The sequence below is a fragment of the Arachis hypogaea genome, chromosome 16 (genome assembly GCF_003086295.3).
Source record: "Arachis hypogaea cultivar Tifrunner chromosome 16, arahy.Tifrunner.gnm2.J5K5, whole genome shotgun sequence".
NCBI lineage: Eukaryota > Viridiplantae > Streptophyta > Magnoliopsida > Fabales > Fabaceae > Arachis > Arachis hypogaea.
The window spans coordinates 102,448,581-102,465,044 of record NC_092051.1 but is presented as its reverse complement, the minus strand read 5'-3'; the positions used below and the strand labels follow the sequence as shown (position 1 = coordinate 102,465,044).

The following is a 16,464-nucleotide window of genomic DNA, read 5'->3' as shown; positions in this document are numbered from 1 at the left end:
AGCCCAATTGGTGCACTCTCAATTGCGTTGGAAAGTAAACATCCTGGGATTTCCAGCAATATATAATAGTTTATATTTTTCTCGAGATTTGGTGGTCCAAACTGGCGTTAAAAGACAGCCTAAAACTTTCTGGCATAAAATGCCAGAACTGGCATAATTCTTGGCGTTAAACGCCCATTTTGGCACCCAGGGTAGTGTTTAACTCCAACCTTCGGTATATGCACGTGAAAGCTTGAAAGCTCAGCCCAGACACGCACCAAGTGGGTCCCAGAAGTGGATTTCTGTACTATCTGCACTTAGTTACTCATTTTCTGTAAACCTAAGTTACTAGTTTAGTATAAAAACTACTTTTAGAGATTCATTTAGCAACTCATGACATTCTACACTTTATATTGTATCTTCTATGGCATGAGTCTCTAAACCCCATAAGTGGGGGTGAGGAGCTCTACTGTGTTTCAATGGATTAATGCAATTACTACTGTTTTCTATTCAATCACGCTTGATTCTATTCTAAGATACTCACTCGTACTTCAATATGGAGAATATGATGATCCGTGACACTCATCATTATTCTCAACCTATGAACGCGTGTCTGACAACCACTCCCGTTCTATCTGAGCTCAACGTAGTCATTGGGCGATAGCTTGAGTGCGTATCTCTTGGGTTTCTAATCTACAGACCAAGTCCGGAGGTTAGAACCTTCGTGGTATAGGCTAGAACCAATTGGCAGCATTCCTGGGATCCGGAAAGTCTAAACCTTGTCTGTGGTATTCCGAGTAAGATCTGGAAAGGGATGACTGTGATGAGCTTCAAACCTGCGAATGTTGGGCGCAGTGACAGTGTGCAAAATGACAAGGGTCCTATTCTGACGCTAGTGGAACCGACAGATGATTAGTCGTGCGGTAGCTGTACATGGTATTTTTCATCCAAGACGAGAAATCCGACAGTTGATTAGCTGTATAGAGATCGTACCTGGTATTTTTCATCCGAGAGGATCATAAAGCTTGCCATTGAAGGAAGCTATGCGTGTTTGGAGAAGAAGACAGTGGGAAAGCAGAGATTCATACAACAGAGCATCTCCGGAACCTTAGCCTGTTTCTCATTACTGAATCACAAGTACTATTTATTTCATGCTATTTATTTTTCATAAATACAATCACATTTATCATTAATCTCCTGACTAAGATTTACAAAATAACCATAGCTTGCTTCAAGCCGACAATCTCCGTGGGATCGACCCTTACTCACGTAAGGTATTACTTGGACAACCCAGTGCACTTGCTAGTTAGTTGTGCGGAGTTGTGAAAAGTGTAATCACAATTATTTTGTAAATTTTAAAATCCTTATTTTTTTTCTAAATTATTTTCGAAATGTTTTTAAAAACAAAAACCTCATAATTTAGTCTTCTGTTTGAATTTAGTTTCATGTTTTAAGTTTGGTGTCAATTGCATGATTTTATTTTTCTTTTAATTTTTTGAATCATATATTCTTAGTTCTTTCTTAATCTTCTAGTTGTTCTTGTTTATTTTCCTTGTTTGATCTTTAGTTTTTCTTGTTTTGTGTCTTTTCTTGTTTTTCTTGTGCATTTTTGAATTATTAGTGTCCAAGGTACAAAAAATTTTAAGTTTGGTGTCCTTTGTGTTTTTATTTTCTTAAAAATTTTCAAAAAGTATTCTTGGTGTTCATCTTGATATTCAATATTTTCATGTTTTCTTTCTTTGTTTTGATCTAAAAACTCTAAGTTTGGTGTCATTTTATTGTTTTTCTCTTTCCTCATTAAATTCAAAAATTCAATAAAATATCTTTTCCTTTATTTGCTCATTATTTTCGAACTCCTTAGGTTGACTTAGTCAAAATTTTTAAAATTTGGTAGTTTCTTGTTAGCCAAGTTAAAATTTCTATTTTAAAAATTTATCTTCTTAAATCTTTTTCAAAACTCCCTAACTATTTTCTCTCTTCATTTTTTTTCGAAAATCATATCCAAATTTTTTTCAAATCTTTTCGATTAATTAACCATTTTAGTATTTTATTTTTTATTTTATTTTGTTTTCGAAATTATATTCTATTTTCTAATTATTTTATTTTATTTTATCTTATTTCCTTTTTAATTCAGTTTCTCCTTAAATAAATAAAATAAAAACAAAAATATTTTGATTTTTCTTTTACTTTATTTCTATTTTACAATCTACAACATCTCCCTTTCTCCATCATGGACCTAAGTAGAAATGAACAGTCCAGAAGGACTTTGGGGTCATATGCTAACCCCACTAATGCTTCCTATGGGAGTAGTATATGTATACCTCCCATCAGAGCAAGCAGTTTTGAGCTAAATCCTTAGCTCATTATCATGGTGCAGCAAAATTGCCAGTATTCTGGCACAGTTCTTACAAATTGCTGACACAGTACGTGATAATGAAGTAGATCAGGATGTCTACAGATTATTACTGTTTCCATTTGCTGTAAAAGATCAAGCTAAGAGGTGGTTAAACAACCAACCCACAGCAAGCATAAGAACATGGAAACAGTTATCAGACAAATTCTCGAATCAATATTTCCCTCCAAAAAGGATGACACAGCTAAGGCTGGACATCCAAGGCTTTAAACAAGAGGATAATGAATCTCTTTATAATGCCTGGGAGAGGTACAGAGGGATGCTAAGAAAATTCCCCTCTGAAATATTTTCAGAATAGGTGCAATTAGACATCTTTTACTATAGGCTTACAGAAAAGGCCCAAATATCTCTAGACCACTCAGCTGGTGGATCTACACATAAGAGAAAGACAATTGAAGAGGCTCAGGAGCTCATTGACACAGTTGCTAGAAATCAATATCTATACTTAAGTAGTAGGTCCTCCATAAAAGAAGAAGCTAATGCAGTATCCACTGAACTTAGTCCTCAAGAACAAGTTGCTGAACTCAATCAGCAATTGCTTGTTATAACAAAACAGTTAGCAGAATTTAAAGAGATGCTATAAAAAACCAAAGATGCTAATGAAAATATGGAAAAACACTTGAATCAGACAAGACAGCAGCTATCTAAACAGATAACAGAAGAATGCCAAGTTATTCAATTAAAGAATGGGAAGACATTGAATGTCTCAATTCAAAGCAGCAGAAAGCCAAGAAAGGAACAAATGACAGAGGATGACCAACCCACTGCCCAAAATCCCTCTGAAGACAGTAAGAGCCCAGAGAGGAATGATTCTGGCATTCAAACGCTAGAAAAGCGTAAGAAAGTGGCGTTAAACGTCCAAGGGATGGCCAGTTCTGGTGTCCAAATGCCAGAAAAGGGTGGCAATCTGGCGTTAAACACCCATGCAGTGCCCAATTCTGGTGTTCAAATGCCAATAAGGGATCAGACACCTGAAAGTGCTGATAATAACCCCCTTAAGCAGGCTTCTCCAACCACTTCTGTAGGAAATAAACCTGCAGCAACTAAGGTTGAAGAATACAAAGCCAAGATGCCTTATCCTCAGAAACTCCGCCAAGCGGAACAGGATAAACAATTTGCCCGCTTTGCAGACTATCTCAGGACTCTTGAAATAAAGATTCTGTTTGCAGAGGCACTTGAGCAAATACCCTCTTATGCTAAGTTCATGAAAGAGATCTTAAGTCATAAGAAGGATTGGAGAGAAACTGAAAAAGTTTTTCTCACTGAAGAATGCAGTGCAGTCATTCTGAAAAGCTTACCAGAAAAGCTTATAGATCCCGGAAGCTTTATGATACCATGCACATTAGAGGGTGCTTGTACCAAGACAGCTCTATGTGATCTTAGGGCAAGTATCAACCTCATACTTGCATCCACTATCGAAAAGCTTGGTTTGACTGATGAGGTTAAACCAACCCGGATATGCCTCCAACTTGCTGATGGCTCCATTAAGATTCCATCAGGCATAATTGAGGACATGATTGTCAAGGGCGGGCTATTCTCCTTTCCCAATGACTTTGTAGTGATGGAAATGGAGGAGCACAAAAGTGCAACTGTCATTCTAGGAAGACCTTTCCTAGCAACTGAACGAACCCTAATTGACGTCCAAAAAGGGGAGATAACCCTAAGAGTCAATGAGGATGAGTTTAAGTTGAATGCTGTCAAAGCTATGCAGCATCCAGACACATTAAAAGACTGCATGAGCACTGATATTATTGACTCACTAGTGGAAGAGGTCAATATGACTGAGAGTCTCGAATCAGAGTTAGAGGACATTTTTAAAGATGTTCAGCCTGATCTGGAGGAATCAGAGAAAACAGAAGAATCTCTGAAAACTCCTCAGGAAGAGGAGAAGCCTCCTAAACCCGAGCTCAAACCACTACCACCATCCCTGAAATATGCATTTCTAGGAGAAGATGACACTTTTCCAGTAATCATAAGTTCTACTTTAGAGCCACAGGAAGAGAAAGCACTAATTCAGGTGCTAAGGACACACAAGACAGCTCTTGGGTGGTCCATAAGTGATCTTAAGGGCATTAGCCCAGCCAGATGCAAGCACAAGATCCTATTGGAGGATGATGCCAAGCTAGTGGTTCAACCACAGAGGCGGCTGAATCCAGCCATGAAGGATGTGGTGCAGAAAAAGGTCACTAAGCTACTAGAGGCTGGGATTATTTATCCTATTTCTGATAGCCCTTGGGTGAGCCCTGTCAAAGTTGTCCCCAAGAAGGGAGGCATGACAGTGGTTCATAATGAAAAAAATGAACTGGTTCCTACAAGAGCAGTTACAGGGTGGCGTATGTGTATTGACTACAGAAGACTCAATACAGCCACCAGAAAGGATCATTTTCCTTTACCATTCATAGACCAGATGCTAGAGAGACTAGCAGGTCATGAATACTACTGCTTTTTGGATGGCTATTCAGGTTACAACTAAATTGCAGTAGATCCTCAGGACCAAGAGAAAACAAGATTCACATGTTCTTCTGCAGTATTTGCCTACAGAAGGATGCCATTTGGTCTGTGCAATGTACCTGCAACCTTTCAAAGGTGCATGCTCTCTATCTTCTCTGATATGGTAGCGAAATTTCTGGAAGTCTTCATGGATGACTTCTCAGTATTTGGAGACTCATTCAGCTCCTGTCTTGACCATCTAGTACTTGTTCTGAAAAGGTGCCAAAAGACTAACCTGGTTTTAAACTGGGAAAAATGTCACTTTATGGTGACTGAAGGAATTGTCCTTAGGCACAAAATTTCAAACAAAGGAATAGAGGTGGATCAAGCTAAGGTAGAGGTGATTGAAAAATTACCACCACCTACCAATGTTAAAGCAATCAGAAGCTTTTTGGGGCATGCAGGATTCTATAGGAGGTTTATAAAGGATTTCTCAAAAATTGCAAAATCTCTGAGTAATCTGCTAGCTGCTGACACGCCATTTATCTTTGACATAGAGTGTCTGCAGGCGTTTGAGACTCTGAAAGCTAAGCTGGTCACAACACCAGTCATTTCTGCACTAGACTGGACATTACCATTTGAACTAATGTGTGATGCCAGTGACCATGCCATTGGTGCAGTATTGGGACAGAGGCATAATAGGCTTCTGCATGTCATTTATTTTGCTAGCTGTATTTTAAATGATGCACAGAAGAATTACACAACCACAGAAAAGGAGTTACTTGCAGTGGTTTATGCCATTGACAAGTTTAGATCTTATTTAGTGGGATCAAAAATGATTGTGTACACTGACCATGCTGCTCTAAAATATCTCCTCACAAAGCAGGATTCAAAACCCAAACTCATAAGATGGGTGTTGCTTCTGCAAGAGTTTGATATAGAAATAAGAGACAGGAAAGGGATAGAGAACCAGGTAGCAGATCACCTGTCCCGGATAAAACCAGTAGCAGGGGCGTCCCTCCCTCCTGCTGAGATCTCTGAAACCTTTCCGGATGAGCAACTCTTTGCCATTCAGGAATTACCATAGTTTGCAGACATTGCAAACTATAAAGCTCTGAGATTCATACCCAAAGACTACAGTAAACAACAAATGAAAAAGTTGATCTCTGATGCAAAGTACTACTTGTGGGATGAACCATATCTCTTTAAGAGGTGTGCAGACAGAGTAATCTGTAGATGTGTGCCTAGAGAAGAGGCACAGAAGATCCTATGGCATTGCCATGGATCACAGTATGGAGGACACTTTGGAGGTCAGCGAACAGCCACAAAAGTTCTCCAATGTGGTTTCTACTGGCCTACTCTCTATAGAGACTCCCGAGAGTTTATACGTAACTGTGACAGTTGCCAGAGAGCTGGTAATCTGCCTCACGGTTATGCCATGCCTCAGTAAGGGATCTTAGAGATTGAGTTGTTTGATGTATGGGGTATTGACTTCATGGGGCCTTTCCCACCATCATATTCAAATACTTATTTTCTAGTGGCAGTAGACTTTGTATCCAAATGGGTTGAGACAATTGCAACACCCACTAATGATAGTAAGACTGTAATGAAGTTCCTCCAGAAGCATATCTTCAGTAGGTTCGGTGTCCCTAGGATACTGATAAGTGATGGAGGCACTCATTTCTGTAATAAGCAGCTTGACTCTGCTCTGGTTAGATATGGAATTAACCATAAAATGGCAACTCCATATCATCCACAGACAAATGGGCAGGCTGAAGTCTCAAATAGAGAACTAAAACGAATCCTGGAATGGACTGTAAGTACCCGTAGAAGGGATTGGACAAGAAGTCTGGATGATGCTCTGTGGGCATACAGAACAGCATTCAAGACTCCTATAGGAACCTCTCCATACCAACTTGTGTATGGAAAAGCCTGTCATCTGCCAGTAGAACTGGAACACAAGGCCTACTGGGCAACCAGGTTCCTAAACCTTTATGCTAAAATAGCTGGAGAGAAGAGATTACTCCAGTTGAATGAGCTGGAAGAATTCAGACTCAATGCTTTCGAAAATGCTAAAATTTATAAAGAGAAAGCAAAAAGATGGCATGACAAAAGGCTATCATCTAGAGTCTTTGAGATAGGACAGAAGGTCCTGCTGTTTAACTCTAGACTCAGATTGTTCCTTGGGAAATTGAAATCTCGGAGGAGGGGACCATATGTGATTACAAGTGTGTCACCGTATGGCTATGTAGAACTTCAAGATCTTGATTCTAACAAAAAGTTCATTATTAATGGACAGAGAATCAAACATTATCTTGAAGGCAATGTTGAGCAAGAATGCTCAAAGCTGAGACTAAATTAAAAGCTCAGTAAAGTCCAGCTAAAGACAGTAAAGAAGTGCTTGCTAGGAGGCAACCCAGCCATTATTAGATGTTTATAACAATTATATAAGTTTGTTTGATTATGTTATTTATGTTTGTTAATGCTTATCAGTGAAAAAGTCAAGAAAATGAAGGTTCAGAACATAAAACAGAGGAATCACAGATAAAAAGAGCTCACTGGCGTTCAAACACCAGTAAAGAGGCAATTTGGGCGTTAAACGCCAGAATGGCTATCATTCTGGGTGTTTAACGCCAGTAAAGATATCATTCTGGGTGTTAAACGCCAGAATGGGCAGCATTCTGGGCGTTTAACGCCAGAAATAGCAGCATCCTGGGCGTTCAGAAAAATGCCCAGTGAGAAAGGATTTGTGGCGTTTAACGCCAGCCAGGGTATCTGGCTGGGCATTAAACGCCCAAAATGGCCACCAGATGGGTGTTCAATGCCAGAATGGCTATCATTCTGGGCGTTTAACGCCAGCACAGCTAGGGGAGAGGTAATTTCGTTTCCAATTCAATTTTTTTAAAATTTTCATGTTTTAATTCAAAATTTTCTGCATCCAAACATGACAAACATTCAATTTTTAATTTCCATTAACAAAAATTCATAATCTTATAAATTCTTTTTAATTCTCCTTCAATTCTTTTCAAATCTCTTTCAAAAACTCATTCATCTTTCCAATTTCTTTTCAAATCTTTTTAATTCATTCATATTATCTTTTATTTTTTAGATGCATAAACAAAAATTCAGATCTAACTTCCTCATATCTTTTTCATATCTCTTAAATTTTGAAAACAATCTTCTCTTTTTCATATCATGTTTATTTCTTATCAATCATATCTTTCATATCATATCTTTTTCTAAAAATTCGAACCCATTCCCTCCCTCCCCTCTATTTATACATTCGGCCATCCCCTTCCTCCATTATTCGAATCATCTCCATCTATTCATCTTCTTTCTTTACTTTTGCTTGAGGACAAGCAAACCTCTAAGTTTGATGTGATTTTCTGTGATCACTGACCAAGATCATGGCCCCTAAAGGAAAACAAACCACTCCAAGAGGCAAGAAAGAGAACAATCCAAAATCACAATGGATTCATGAGAGGTTCTACACCAAAGAACATGCAGATCATTACTTCAAAATTGTGTGCAGAAGATCAGGGATCCCGAAAGTCATGTTCGATCTGAAAGAAGACAAATATCTGGAGATCCAAGAGCGGATTCGAAACAGAGGCTAGGAAATCCTAGCTAATCCTGAGATGAATGTGGGAAGAAACATGGTCCAGGAATTCTATGCAAATCTGTGGATGACAGATAAGCAAAGAATGGAGGGAACTGCATTCCACACTTTTCGAACCATGGTCAGAGGGAAGATTATCTACTTCCATCTTGACAAAGTAAGAGAAGTCCTCAAACTTCCTCAACTGCAGGATGATCCAGAATCCTTTAATAGGAGAATGGCTAAAGATAAAAAGCTGGATCAAGTTCTAGAGGACATATGCCTCCCTAGAACCAAGTGGATAACCAATGCAAAAGGTGTTCCAAACCAACTGAAGAGAGGAGACCTTAAGCCAGTTGCTAGGGGCTGGCTGGATTTCATTGGGCGATTTATACTTCCCATCAGTAACCGCTCTGAAGTCACTGTCAAAAGAGCAGTAATGATTCACTGTATTATGCTGGGAAAAGAAGTGGAGGTTCATCAGCTAATTCCTTGTGAAATTTACTTATTTGCAAACAAGGAATCCACTGAAACCAAATTGGCTTACCCAAGCTTGATCAGTCTGTTATGTAAAGATGCGCGAGTACAGATAGGTGTGGATGAGTATATCCCAGTTGAACACTCAATCACCAAAAGGGTAATGGATGGATCTCAAGTTCAAGACAACCTCATCAAGAGGAGGGCGCATGAGCTCCTCCCAGAAATTCCTCAATTTGACTATTGGGCCCGCTTAGAAGCATCTGTCAACAAGCTGCAAGAATCTATGGATCAACTCAAAGAAGAGCAGCAGAATCAGAACAGCATGCTCTGCAAACTGCTCAGAGAACAAGAGAAGCAAGGGCGTGAGCTACAGGAACTAAAGCGCCAGAAGCTGATCCTTGAAGAGCTGGACATCCCACAGATTGAAGAAGCACCTATCTCTCAAAATAAAGGTTGTTTATTCCTAACTCTGTGATAACTTTTATTATTAGAAACATATTTTAAGAGTTACATAAGCTTTACTTTTGTGTCTTTAATTTCCTTTCTTCTACTATTATTTTTCTGCTTTTATGTTTATTTTATGTCTTATTTTTATTCCATGATCAATAAAATTTAGAGTATATGTCTTAAAGCTATGAATGATTCCATGAATCCCTCACCTTTCTTAAAAGAAAAATGTTTTTATTTACAAAAGAACAAGAAGTACATAATTTCAAAATTTATCTTGAAATTAGTTGAAATATATTGATGTGGTGGCAATACTTTTTGTTTTCTGAATGAATGCTTGAACAGTGCATATTTTTGAAATTGTTGTTTATGAATATTAATGTTGTTGGCTCTTGAAGGAATAATGAAAAGGAGAAATGTTATTGATAATCTGAAAAATCATAAAATTGATTCTTGAAGTAAGAAAAAGCAGTGAAAAACACAAAGCTTGCAAAAAAAATGGCAAAAAATAAAAGAAAAAGAAAGAAAAGGAGAAAGCAAGCAGAAAAAGCTAGTAACCCCTTAAACTAAAAGGCAAGGGTAAAGAGGATCCAAGGCTTTGAGCATTAATGGATAGGAGGGCCCAAAGGAATAAAATCCTGGCCTAAGCGGCTAAATCAAGCTGTCCCTAACCATGTGCTTGTGGCGTGAAGGTGTCAAGTGAAAAAGCTTGAGACTGAGCACTCTTCAGCTTATCAAACGCTTGTTTGCAATCCTCACTGAACTCGAACTCAATATCCTTCTGCAGTAGCCTGGATAAGGGAAGTGCTACCTTACTGAAGTCCTTAATGAATCTCCTGTTAAAACCTGCATGGCCAAGGAATGAACGGACTTCCCTTACAGAGGAGGGGTAAGGTAAACTAGAAATAACATCCACCTTTGCTGGATCTACAGAAATGCCAGTATTAGACACAACATGTCCTAGTACAATACCTTGTTTTACCATAAAGTGACATTTTTCAAAATTTAATACAAGGTTTGTACTGACACATCTATCTAATACTCTAGATAATCCATCTAAGCAAAGGCTAAAGGAATCGCCGTACACACTAAAATCATCCATAAAAACTTCCATACAGTCCTCAATAAGATCAGAGAAAAGACTTATCATGCACCTTTGGAAGGTAACTGGTGCATTGCACAAGCCAAAGGGCATTCTCTTGTAAGCATAAGTCCCAAAAGGACATGTAAAAGTGGTCTTTTCTTGATCCTCAGGAGCTATATGAATCTGGAAATAACCTGTGTAACCATCTAAAAAACAATAATGTGATTTACCTGACAGGCGATCCAGCATTTGATCAATGAATGGAAGAGGATAGTGATCCTTACGAGTGGCCTGGTTGAGGCATCTGTAGTCAATACAGACCCTCCAGGCATTCTGAACTCTGGTTGCAATGAGATCTCCATGCTCATTCTTCACTGTAGTGACTCCAGACATCTTTGGCACCACTTGTACTGGGCTTACCCATTCACTGTCTGAGATGGGATAGATGATATCTGCCGCCAGTAGTCTGGTCACTTCCTTTTTGACAACCTCTAAGATAGTGGGGTTCAGTCTCTTCTGGGGTTGACGGACAGGTCTTGCTCCTTCTTCTAAAAATATTCTATGCTCACAGACTTGAGGGTTGATGCCTACTATGTCTGCCAAACTCCAACCAATTGCCTTCTTGTGCCTCCTCAGCACACTAAGTAACTGCTCTTCCTGTTGAGAAGTGAGTTCCCTTGCAATGATAACTGGAAACTCCTACTCGTCCTCAAGGTAAGCATATTTGAGGTGTGGAGGAAGGGGGTTTTAATTCTAGCTTCTGATCATGGTCAGGCTCTGGGTTGTCTGGAGCTGGTGACAATGGTAAAGCACTGTCATTGTCCTCTGAGAATGTCCCCACACTTAGACCTTGTCCTATGTACTTCTCTTTAAATTCCTCCTGGTGAACTTCAGTCACAGTTTCATCTATGATGTCACACTGGAGGATAGAATGATCCTCCGAAGGATGCTTCATAACTCCATTTAGATTGAAGATTACTACTCGGCCATCTATTTCAAAAGAGTATGTTCCTGAAAAAGCATCTAATTTGAACTTCGAAGTCTTCAAGAATGGTCTTCTGAGTAGGATTGATGATGGCTTCTCTGGGTCATTTTGGGGCATCTCCAGGATATAAAAATCAATGGGAAATGTGAGCCTCTTAATGCCCACTAATACATCTTCATCAACTCCAGCCACTGTAATAATGCTTTTATCTGCTAACACAAAACGAGCTGCCGACCTTTTTAAGGGAGGAAACCTCAAAATATCATATATAGACAAAGGCATTATACTCACACATGCTCCTAAATCACACATGCAGGCAGAAAATACCACACCACCAATAGTACAATTAACCATACATGGACCTGGGTCACTACACTTTTCAGGTAAACCTCCCATTAAAGCAGATATGGAACTACCTAAAGGAATAGTTTCTAATTCATTAATTTTGTCTTTATGTATACATAAATCTTTTAGAAACTTTGCATATTTAGGTACCTGTTGAATAACATCAAAAAGAGGAACAGTTACCTCAACCTTTTTGAATATTTCTACCATTTTGGGGTCAGGTTCCAGCTGCTTCCTGGGCTTCCTTGCAAGTTGTGGAAATGGAATGGGAGTGGTGTCTTCTGCAGTGTCTACTCCCTGTGGTGCTTCCTCCTATGGTTGAACTTCTTCTTTTTCATCTAAGTCCTGTATGTCTTCTTCCTCTTCAACATCTTCTATTTCCACTACCTCTTCAGCTGAGGTGTGTTCTGGTGGGCTTGGCTCCTCCTGATTCCTCTCCTGAAGTGTGGTTCCGGACCTTAGGGTGATGGAATTAATGCCACCCTTTGGATTGGGTAATAGTTGAGAGAGAATTCCATTGGAGCTCAAAGGCTGGTTATTGGAGTTATTTATTGATCCAATCTGTGAGACAAGAGCTTGCAGGGTAGAGGTCAGACCATTTAGTGTAGCATAAAGGTTATTTTCCATGGTCTGTTGTCTCCGATCAATAGATTGTAGTAAGTCATCATTAGTAGATGAAGAAGGATAAGTAATTTGAGAGGTCTGCTGTTGGGTATTCTGTGGTCCTTGGGATTGCCTCAGGTGAGGTGCTCTGTAAGGCTGGTTCTGGTTCTGCTGCCTGTTGTTGTTGTTATTCCACCTCTGATTTCCCTGATTGTCTCTGCCTCCTCTGTTGCTGTTGTCCCTCCAATTCTGGTTAGAATTGTCCTGCCATCCATGGCTATAATTGCCATCTTGTTTGTACCCTTGGTTGGGGCGGTCATAGAAGTTATGAGTGGCTGCCACGGTGTTATTTTCCTATCGGAGCTGCGGACATTCGTCAGTATAATGACTATAATCAGCACAGATTCCGCAAACTCTCTGTGGGACGAACTGTTGGCTTTGCTGTGGTGGAGAAGGTTGAGCTTGCTGAACTTGTTGTTGATTCAATTGCATCTACTTCAGCAAGTTGGTCATTTCACAGATACTCTGAGTTAGAGCAGCAGTCTCTCTGCCAGAGGATACTTCTGCAACGGCTTTTGAACGGCCTTGTTTCTGCCTTTGATTCCGAGTGGATTCAGCTAAGTCGCTGATCAATTGCCATGCCTCATCAGTGGTCTTGTACTTTTTCATGGACCCATTGCTAGCACTTTCCAATGTGGTCTTATCTTGGGGCCTCATGCCCTGTGTGACGTAACCGAGTAACACTATCTTGTCAATCATATGGTGGGGGCATGCTTCCAGAAGATTATTGAAACGCTCCCAGTATTCATAGAGAGTCTCAGATTCGTCCTGAACAATCATGGAAATGTCTTTCCTCAGTTTATCAGTAACTTCAGCTGGAAAGAACTTTTCCAAAAATTCTCTTCTAAGTGTATCCCAGTTGGATACAGTTGCTGCGGGTTGAGTGTAGTACCACTCTCTTGCCTTTCCCTCAAGAGAAAATGGGAAAGCTTTCAACAAAATTGAAGTTTCATCTGCACCATCACGCCTGACAGTAAAACAGGCTGCTTGAAAATCTCTCAGGTGCTTGATAGGCTCTTGAGCAGGTAAGCCATGAAACTTGGGCATCAAATTGAGCAATGCAGTCTTTATTTCAAAGTCTGTAGCCACCGCTGGGTGATGCGCTTGAAACGATTGCATTGTAAAATCAGGGGCTCCAGCCTCCTAGATAGTAACTCTCCTAGGTGCTGCCATGTCACCTACACGTAAATCAACCGAATCAGTAGAACGGGGGCTGGTTTCTTCCTCAAATGACGTTTCATATCTGCCCTCAGAGAGGACTAACCGACGCCGAGCTTGCCTTATTCGTGAAATAGTTCTTTCAATCTCAGGATCGAATACTGGCAAGCTTGGATCAGGAAGTGAACGCGTCATCTAGCGAAAGAAACAAGCAGCTCATAGTAGCAAGATAAAATAAAATACAAATAAATAAATTCCAATTAATAACTTTAGCACTCTATTGCAACTCCCCAGCAACGGCACCAAAAATTGACGTGGCGGAAATTGGCGAATTAAGAATTGTTATGAGATATGCGTTGCAAGTATAGTTCTTAACCAACCAGGAATCCGCTTATCAATTTAGAAGGGTTGTCACAAAAATTAAAATTAAAATACTGGGAGTATGAATCCCAGGTCGTCTCCCAATGAGTTGCAGAAAGATGTGCTATTTTATTAATCAGATGTTTTCAAAATGGTTTGAGTTGAATAAACAGGAAATTAAATTAGAGAAATTAAATAATTTAAATAAAAGCCTTGATTGGGAGTAGATTAGTTGGAAGCCCTATTCTTGTTGAAGTACTCTCAAGATTAATTGATAATTGAAGGTTGTTCTGTTTAGTTATCCCTTACTAGGTAAGGGAAAGTCAAACAAGTTGGAATGCTGTTTCTATTCACAAGTTCCAATCTGCTCAATTGAAAAGGATTAGTGTTAGTGACTAGAGAGCATTCCAACAATAAACCCAATTACAATTTTTTCTTTTAAGCATCCCAACTCAAGGGTTCCTTTCAATCAACTCCCCATCAAGTTAGGGAACTACTCGCTCATTGTGAATGTAGAACTCATAACATAGGAAAGCGAATTAAAGAAAGACATGATAAATAAAACTCAAAGGAATCAATTAAAAATAAAAGTAATTCTTGTATTAATAAATTCTAAAATAATCCAACAGTAAAATTGAGTAAATTAAAGGACATGAAAGAGTAAAGCCAAGTAAAGAAAATGAACTAGAATGACAAAGTCTTGATGAGGTAATAACTCTTCTCAATATCCCAATGCAAAGAGCAATAGAAATAAAATCCTAAGAACTATGAATGTGTAGAGAGAAAAACCTAGAGGAGGAGTAAAACTATATCTAAAAACTAAAATTGTGTAGAATGAATGTTGTTCTTGGTTTCTGCATGTTCTCTGGCTCTAGTCTGCTTTTCTGGGCCAAAAACTAGGTCAAAACAGGGCCCAAAATCGCCCCCAGCGAATTCTGCAGATTATGCAGATCGCGCACGTCACGCGATCGCGTCATTCATGCGAACGCGTCATTCGGCGTTTTGTCCTGCCACGCGAGCGCGTTGTCCATGCCTCCGCGTCACTTGTGCTATTCCAATCCGTGTGGTTGCGTGAGCCATGCGGCTGCGTCACTGCGATTTCCTCTCTTTCGCGTGGTCGCGTGAGCCATGTGGCCGCGTCACTTCTCGCTGGTCATCTCCTCAATTTCTTGTTTTCCTTCCAATTTTGCAAGCTTCCTTTCCAATCTCCAACTCATTCATGCCCTATAAAGCCTGAAACACTTAACACACAGATCACGGCATCGAATGGAATAAAGGAGAATTAAAATACATAATTAAAAGTCTCTATGAAGCAAGTTTTCAATCCTATAATAATTTTAGGAAGGAAGTATAAATGCATGCTAATCATATGAATAAATGGGTATAGATCATGATAAAACCACACAATTAAACACATTATAAACTATAAAATAGTGGTTTATCAAGAGTCAAAGACCAAGCATGGATGAAGGTTCAAGGAAGAGTGGAAACACAAGCCACCCTAGCTAGAGTCTCCTCAATAAGTCCAACTTAAAGACTATAAACCAAAGTGCTAGGTGGGAGACACCCCACCATGGTAACATCTTTCTTACCCTTTCTCTTTGTTTATAGTCTTAGTTTATTACATGTCTTAATTAGCTTAGGATTAGTTTAATTTGAGCTTAGATATGTTAATTTGCATATGGATCATGATTTTGTGATGTTTTGAATGTTTGGGGATGAATTTGGGTTGAGTTAAGGCTTAATGCATTAGTTTTTGAAAGAAAATTTTTTTTGAAACAGGGCATCTGTGCGTACACACGTTGCTGTGCATGCGCACACAACTGTGAGTTTCGCGACCTGTGCGAGTGCACAAGCCTGTGCGCCCGCACACTCTTTGTATTGCCCTCTGTTTGCAGTGCCAGCACGGCCTGTGCGCTTGCACCCCATACCCCTTTTCGCTCTTGTGCGTGCGCACGGACCTTTGTGCACGCGCACACATGATCCATCAGTTACAAAAAAAACGTACTGTGCGCGCGCACAGGCTTGTGCGTGCACACACTTCTATTTTCGCCTTTTGTTTGGAGCACTTGCACACCTTGTGCGAGCACACACCCCCTGTTTTACCTTTTTGTGCGTATGCACACATATCTGTGCGTGCGCACAGGTGCTGTTTTGGGTAACATTCCTATTCCACTTTAAATAAGCCCTAACGCACTTCCCGCCTACTCCATCCCTCTCTTCTCTATCTTTTACCTTATTTTCTACTTGTTTTACTTTGTTTTCATTGCATCTCATTTTTGTTTTAGTAATTATATTTGTTTTGCTTTAAGTTGTTTGTTAGGTAAATAAATTGCAAGTGTTTGCATATTGATTGATTGGGTTGCTGTTGCTTGAATTTCATCAATGCACTTATACTTTGCCTTGAATTACTATCACCTAATTGGATTTGTGCATGTACATTTTGTTGCATGTTAGGTGAAACTTTTATGAGTGCACATGGAGTTTAGTGAATTGAATTGAGTTGCTTGTTCATCATGATT

The 16,464-nt window shown here is 39.5% G+C and overlaps 1 non-coding gene across 1 annotated transcript; it reads left to right on the top strand.

Moving 5' to 3' along the window:
• The first annotated feature begins 13,117 nt into the window (after positions 1 to 13,117).
• Positions 13,118 to 13,225, top strand: LOC112760790 (small nucleolar RNA R71). Its single transcript, XR_003181212.1, has one exon. It is a non-coding gene; the product is annotated as a small nucleolar RNA R71 (small nucleolar RNA).
• The last annotated feature ends 3,239 nt before the right edge of the window (positions 13,226 to 16,464 follow it).